This window comes from Ranitomeya imitator, chromosome 6 (assembly GCF_032444005.1).
Source record: "Ranitomeya imitator isolate aRanImi1 chromosome 6, aRanImi1.pri, whole genome shotgun sequence".
NCBI classification, from domain to species: Eukaryota; Metazoa; Chordata; class Amphibia; order Anura; family Dendrobatidae; genus Ranitomeya; species Ranitomeya imitator.
The window spans coordinates 487,466,256-487,473,948 of record NC_091287.1 but is presented as its reverse complement, the minus strand read 5'-3'; the positions used below and the strand labels follow the sequence as shown (position 1 = coordinate 487,473,948).

Here is a 7,693-nt window from a genome sequence, read left to right as displayed (position 1 = left end):
TGGCACGGGTCACCTGACACTCTTGAAAAATTCTTTGGGTTCCTTAATGTCTCATGGCCTGGCATTGAATTCACTATCAACACTAGTCAAGACAAGATTAACTTCCTAGACACACTTGTTATTAAGGATAGTGATGGCAGGTTGAGCACTGATTTATACTTTAAGGATACAGACCGTAATAGTCTGTTACACTATGACAGCTTACACCCTCCCTCAACCAAAAAATCTATTCCACGAGCACAATACCAAAGAGTGCAAAGGATTGTATCCAATACCGAGATTAGAGAGTCGCGTATTGATGGCATGACAAAGAAATTTTTGGCTAGGGGCTATCCTCCTGCTCTGCTGGAAAATTCTCGAACGGTAACCAACACCTTTAGGATGGACAACACGAAACGCATCCCATTTGTACATGGGTTTCATCCATCTGTATATATCTTACATAAAGCCATACGCAGACATTGGCCATTGCTCACTACGGCCCATCCAGATGTCCCTGAGTTCAAACAACCGTTCCTACCCTGTTTTAAACGGGCTCCGAACCTCCGTGATACCTTGGTTAAAGCTGACATAGGTTCTAGCACTGTTACACGGCAACTCTTCTTAAATACCCCGAGAAAAGGCATCTTCCCGTGCCTTCATTGCGCACAGTGCAATAATGTCCAGAAAGGTGACACCATTGCACACCCACACTCGGGTAAAGTCCACAAAATTCATGGCTTCTTCACGTGTAACTCGTCCTATGTAGTCTATGTCCTCAAGTGCCCTTGTGGCCTTCTCTATGTAGGTGAAACGTCGCAACCCATCCGTGACAGAATATCGAAGCATAAATCCACCATTCGATGCAATAACCTCCTCCTACCTGTACCCCACCATTTTGCTGCTGTAGGTCATAACATCTCACAGCTCAAATTTCTAATTCTTGAACAGATACCACCACCACGTCGAGGTGGAAATAGGATTCTCACCCTAAAAAAACGCGAGGCATACTGGATCCACACACTGGACACATTGACACCGAAGGGTCTTAATAGAGAATACGAGTTGTCGGTTTTTACTTAGTAATATATGTATACTGTATTTAGTGTATCCCATATTAACACGTGTTTCTATTTCTCATAGAATCGTCTCTATTAAATGATGGGCACTGTATACCTCTCACGTCAACTACCAACACCCACCGGAGGACCCCTCATCACGGCTCTCTCTATAATTCAACAGCTCACTCATCTCACGACTGTTAATATCTGTATAGTTTATTATGGCCTGCATGCTGGTCTTAATTTGACCTGGGTAAGAGGGGCACATACATCACTTGTTACTATACTCCCCATTTATCTGCATATTTCTATATCCCCTTTCTTCTTCTTTTCTGGCTTATCATTGATGTTCTCTAACCATATTACCCTCTTGGGTTATGGCTCTTGTTATCCAGGTTAGCCCTGGATCCCTACCCTTATGCGACAGATCCCCCCTTTTTTTCTCCCTTTTTTTTTTTTTTTTCTCCCTTTTTTCTCCCTTATATATTTCTTCCTTTTTTTATTATTTCTCCATATGTTCCCCTTATATTACACCTAGGGATGTCCGTTTCGTTATGCCATTTCCTCTTTTCTCTTTTTTCTTTCATCTAGTCTTCATTCTTTGTTAGCTCCTCTGTTCTCTGTATGTGTATGGCTGCCAGGTGGAACGCACAGACTAGGTGAACCGCTTCACCATCTTGTTTCCGTTCCACCTCGGCTTACGCCACGCTACGTCACTTCCGGTTTGGCGTCTCCGCCCCCTAGTCTCAGGGCCGGCGTCTGGCGCCATTTAAACCGGCGTTTACCACCGCTTCACAGACTTGCGGTGGACGCCGTGTCCAGAGGTGGCTCTCCTCTCCCTCTCCCCAGCATTCTCAAGGTAATCTGTTTTCGGGGGTATCTGTTCCGGAATTTCATACCTCTCTCCCTGGTCCTATATATTTGATTATGGTCTCTTTCTCTCCCATAGTCACGGGTGATTCACCCGTTAGGTGGACAGCTTCCACCATCTGGTGCTACTTATATATCGTGTTCATATACATTTTAAGGTACCTATTTCATTATTCACTCTGGGACTGGCGGGGTGTATTGTTCGTGTCTAATCTTCCCTCCCCATTTTTACATTATCTTTCTAGTACATCCCATTTACATTGGGGCGCTTTCACCTATATGTGAGTATCTGTAACATTCTCTTTTGCCCCTTCATTCTCTGGAGCTTGGAGTCTCATATCTATTTTTGATTGCTCCCCTCTCATTCAGGCGCTGGTTATTCTCATAATTTTCCAGCTATTCTATATTTGCCTGCTTGGATCTTTATAGGCACGGTATGTGTGTCTGCTTTATTTTGATCTATTTTGTGCTTGTTTTTTCTTTTTTTTCTTTTTTTCTTCTTTTCTTTCTATCTACTCGGACACTACCCTTTATCCCCTCCTGATACAACGTATCTACACGCTTGTCCATAATAGCTATACCACACTTGGCTAGTTTATCCACTCTTAGCCACTATTTATTCGACTTTCTAGATAGTCTCTTCATGAGCATGATTTGCATGTCGGCTTGATCCACCTCATTCTTACCTTGGTCTCGTCCACTGGCTTCATCACGCCTTTTCATTGGAGCAACACTTGGCCTGGATATTAGTTTCCCTGATTACTCCTATTCATTATGCTATATATTATGTTTGACCCGAACTTCATGTGTACCTTGTCTGTCTATTCGTTAGTATTTTTGTATATACTTTAGTTATTTTTGTACAGGTTGTACTTCTTTTTTGTTATTTCACTCTTTTTTTGTTGTAGCGACTGATGAAAGTCCTAAGGGACTGAAACGTTTCTGGTGCTACTAATAAATCGTTTTCACGGTTATGATTGTGTCTACGGTTACTGAAGTTGAGTGCTAAACTTTTACATTACATGTATTGACGGTTTGGGAACCTAAGTTTTAGCACCAATTTGTGAGCTGTGCACACGGTGTTTTTCTTCTCACGTGTATTCCTATACGTGTGGCACGCCACTAGGTCATGTCCACCCTTCCGACCTTCTCATATAATGCAGAGGAAACTGCAAATATCCTCGCCCAGTCTAAATTGTCCAGTGATTTCCTCTCTATACCACCACGGGAAACCCGAGGTAGGGATCTAGAGCGTGAACTTAGATCTCTGGTCAACCTCGAATTACATTGCGCCACCCTAACTGAATATCTTCGGGTGCAACGCATCCCTAGAGGTTTACGGGTTCCTCTGCGCCCCACTTTGTTTAGAGATTCACCTGAATTTTGTGTTAAATTTGAACATATTCTTAACAAGTGTTCTTTGGATCTGATCACGTTGACAGTGGAACATCTCCAGCGGGCTATCTCTGATAACTCAGAGAAAATTAAATCGATAGAGGCCCAGCTATCCACGACAGGCACACCTGAAGAACTCGTCTCCCTGAAAACCGAGATACAGGACCGCATCAATCGACATAAAAGGGACATCGAAACAAGAAAGCGTAATAAATTTGCAAGGGACGCGGAGGACTATAGAAATAACCGAGTGTATCGATGGCAGGACAATTCATGGCGCACCAGCACACGAGGAACTCAACCCATCTCATCAGATGTCTCCACCTCGGGTTCGGACCACGAACTAGGATCCTCCTCTTCTATTCCACCTCCTTCTTCTTTTTTAGGCCCTCGCCGTTACCCAAGAAGAAAACTCGACGGGGACAGGGATCCAAGAAGAACTCAAGACCTAAACCGGACAACCAGATCCAAGGTACGGACAATTTGGTGATTAACATCTCTTCCAGGACTTTGAGTGTGGCGGAACATTCCCTCTTACAAAAGGGACTCTCATTTTGTCCGTCTTATCGCTGTCGAACATTTGATCTGGACATGGATCTCCAGCGGTTTTTCCGTCAGATTAGATTAAAAGCCTATTTTGCCACCACACCACCCCTTAGTGAGAAGGGCACTGAAGTTAGTAATCCGAAAGTTTTGTCTTCCACTTCTCTGGGGCTGCGCCAGAAGAGCCACTTTAGGCCCCCACAGTCATCACACGCGGTTGAAACCTTTATCGGGTTCATACAGGACTAATTTTCCTCTTTTAAGGAGGATGTAGTGAGAGGCACTCTGTTCTATCCATCAAACCTTTCAGTGGAGGAGAGACATTCCCTTAGGAACCTACAGGAGGATAAATCCATCATATTTAAACCAGCTGATAAGGGGGGGGCTTTAGTCATAATGGATAAAACTAAATACCTATCTGAGATAACTCGCCAACTGAGTGACACTTCGATTTATAAGATACTGGATAGGGATCCCTCACACCGTATTTACCAGGAGATTGTTGATATTCTACACAAATATACGAGTCTGGGGGTCCTGGACCATAAAACGTGCGAGTTTCTGACGAACCCCAACCCTATCACACCGGTCTTCTACACATTACCCAAAATCCATAAAAATCTCGAAAACCCTCCAGGTAGGCCTATTGTGGCCTCCACTGATTCTCTGCTATCCCCCATAGCGAGATATCTTGAAAAAATATTAACACCACTCATCAAGGGATCTAAGTCCTTCCTCCTTGATACAGGTTCTTTTCTCCATCTCATCCGGGAAATACATCAGATACCCTCAGAAGCCCTTTTGGTGACGCTCGACGTTAGGGACCTATACACTTCTATTCCACACATAGAAGGTGTGGACTCCACTCGTCGCCTCTTGGAGGGCGCTGGGATGGACCCAGTTCAAGTATCACTTTGCATTGAATTACTGAGATTAATTCTAACTTCGAATTTTTTCTTATTTCAAGACACCTTCTATCTACAGGTAAGGGGGACAGCCATGGGGTCACACGTAGCGCCTCCATACGCTAACGCCTACATGATAGATTTCGAGGAGAATGTGATTTACAAGAGTTCCCTCTTTCAGGATCATGTAATCATCTGGAAAAGATACATCGACGACGTGTTTTGTATCTGGCACGGGTCACCTGACACTCTTGAAAAATTCTTTGGGTTCCTTAATGTCTCATGGCCTGGCATTGAATTCACTATCAACACTAGTCAAGACAAGATTAACTTCCTAGACACACTTGTTATTAAGGATAGTGATGGCAGGTTGAGCACTGATTTATACTTTAAGGATACAGACCGTAATAGTCTGTTACACTATGACAGCTTACACCCTCCCTCAACCAAAAAATCTATTCCACGAGCACAATACCAAAGAGTGCAAAGGATTGTATCCAATACCGAGATTAGAGAGTCGCGTATTGATGGCATGACAAAGAAATTTTTGGCTAGGGGCTATCCTCCTGCTCTGCTGGAAAATTCTCGAACGGTAACCAACACCTTTAGGATGGACAACACGAAACGCATCCCATTTGTACATGGGTTTCATCCATCTGTATATATCTTACATAAAGCCATACGCAGACATTGGCCATTGCTCACTACGGCCCATCCAGATGTCCCTGAGTTCAAACAACCGTTCCTACCCTGTTTTAAACGGGCTCCGAACCTCCGTGATACCTTGGTTAAAGCTGACATAGGTTCTAGCACTGTTACACGGCAACTCTTCTTAAATACCCCGAGAAAAGGCATCTTCCCGTGCCTTCATTGCGCACAGTGCAATAATGTCCAGAAAGGTGACACCATTGCACACCCACACTCGGGTAAAGTCCACAAAATTCATGGCTTCTTCACGTGTAACTCGTCCTATGTAGTCTATGTCCTCAAGTGCCCTTGTGGCCTTCTCTATGTAGGTGAAACGTCGCAACCCATCCGTGACAGAATATCGAAGCATAAATCCACCATTCGATGCAATAACCTCCTCCTACCTGTACCCCACCATTTTGCTGCTGTAGGTCATAACATCTCACAGCTCAAATTTCTAATTCTTGAACAGATACCACCACCACGTCGAGGTGGAAATAGGATTCTCACCCTAAAAAAACGCGAGGCATACTGGATCCACACACTGGACACATTGACACCGAAGGGTCTTAATAGAGAATACGAGTTGTCGGTTTTTACTTAGTAATATATGTATACTGTATTTAGTGTATCCCATATTAACACGTGTTTCTATTTCTCATAGAATCGTCTCTATTAAATGATGGGCACTGTATACCTCTCACGTCAACTACCAACACCCACCGGAGGACCCCTCATCACGGCTCTCTCTATAATTCAACAGCTCACTCATCTCACGACTGTTAATATCTGTATAGTTTATTATGGCCTGCATGCTGGTCTTAATTTGACCTGGGTAAGAGGGGCACATACATCACTTGTTACTATACTCCCCATTTATCTGCATATTTCTATATCCCCTTTCTTCTTCTTTTCTGGCTTATCATTGATGTTCTCTAACCATATTACCCTCTTGGGTTATGGCTCTTGTTATCCAGGTTAGCCCTGGATCCCTACCCTTATGCGACAGATCCCCCCTTTTTTTCTCCCTTTTTTTTTTTTTTTTCTCCCTTTTTTCTCCCTTTTTTCTCCCTTATATATTTCTTCCTTTTTTTATTATTTCTCCATATGTTCCCCTTATATTACACCTAGGGATGTCCGTTTCGTTATGCCATTTCCTCTTTTCTCTTTTTTCTTTCATCTAGTCTTCATTCTTTGTTAGCTCCTCTGTTCTCTGTATGTGTATGGCTGCCAGGTGGAACGCACAGACTAGGTGAACCGCTTCACCATCTTGTTTCCGTTCCACCTCGGCTTACGCCACGCTACGTCACTTCCGGTTTGGCGTCTCCGCCCCCTAGTCTCAGGGCCGGCGTCTGGCGCCATTTAAACCGGCGTTTACCACCGCTTCACAGACTTGCGGTGGACGCCGTGTCCAGAGGTGGCTCTCCTCTCCCTCTCCCCAGCATTCTCAAGGTAATCTGTTTTCGGGGGTATCTGTTCCGGAATTTCATACCTCTCTCCCTGGTCCTATATATTTGATTATGGTCTCTTTCTCTCCCATAGTCACGGGTGATTCACCCGTTAGGTGGACAGCTTCCACCATCTGGTGCTACTTATATATCGTGTTCATATACATTTTAAGGTACCTATTTCATTATTCACTCTGGGACTGGCGGGGTGTATTGTTCGTGTCTAATCTTCCCTCCCCATTTTTACATTATCTTTCTAGTACATCCCATTTACATTGGGGCGCTTTCACCTATATGTGAGTATCTGTAACATTCTCTTTTGCCCCTTTATTCTCTGGAGCTTGGAGTCTCATATCTATTTTTGATTGCTCCCCTCTCATTCAGGCGCTGGTTATTCTCATAATTTTCCAGCTATTCTATATTTGCCTGCTTGGATCTTTATAGGCACGGTATGTGTGTCTGCTTTATTTTGATCTATTTTGTGCTTGTTTTTTCTTTTTTTTCTTTTTTTCTTCTTTTCTTTCTATCTACTCGGACACTACCCTTTATCCCCTCCTGATACAACGTATCTACACGCTTGTCCATAATAGCTATACCACACTTGGCTAGTTTATCCACTCTTAGCCACTATTTATTCGACTTTCTAGATAGTCTCTTCATGAGCATGATTTGCATGTCGGCTTGATCCACCTCATTCTTACCTTGGTCTCGTCCACTGGCTTCATCACGCCTTTTCATTGGAGCAACACTTGGCCTGGATATTAGTTTCCCTGATTACTCCTATTCATTATGCTATATATTATGT

The 7,693-nt window shown here is 43.6% G+C and overlaps 1 long non-coding RNA gene across 1 annotated transcript; it reads right to left on the bottom strand.

Annotated features, from left to right (window-relative positions):
- Positions 1-2,380: 2,380 nt before the first annotated feature.
- LOC138641484 (uncharacterized) lies at positions 2,381-7,340 on the bottom strand. The gene is made up of 2 exons (XR_011313871.1): positions 7,179-7,340; positions 2,381-2,485 (listed from the first exon to the last, which is right to left on the bottom strand). It is a non-coding gene; the product is annotated as an uncharacterized lncRNA (long non-coding RNA).
- Positions 7,341-7,693: the final 353 nt, after the last annotated feature.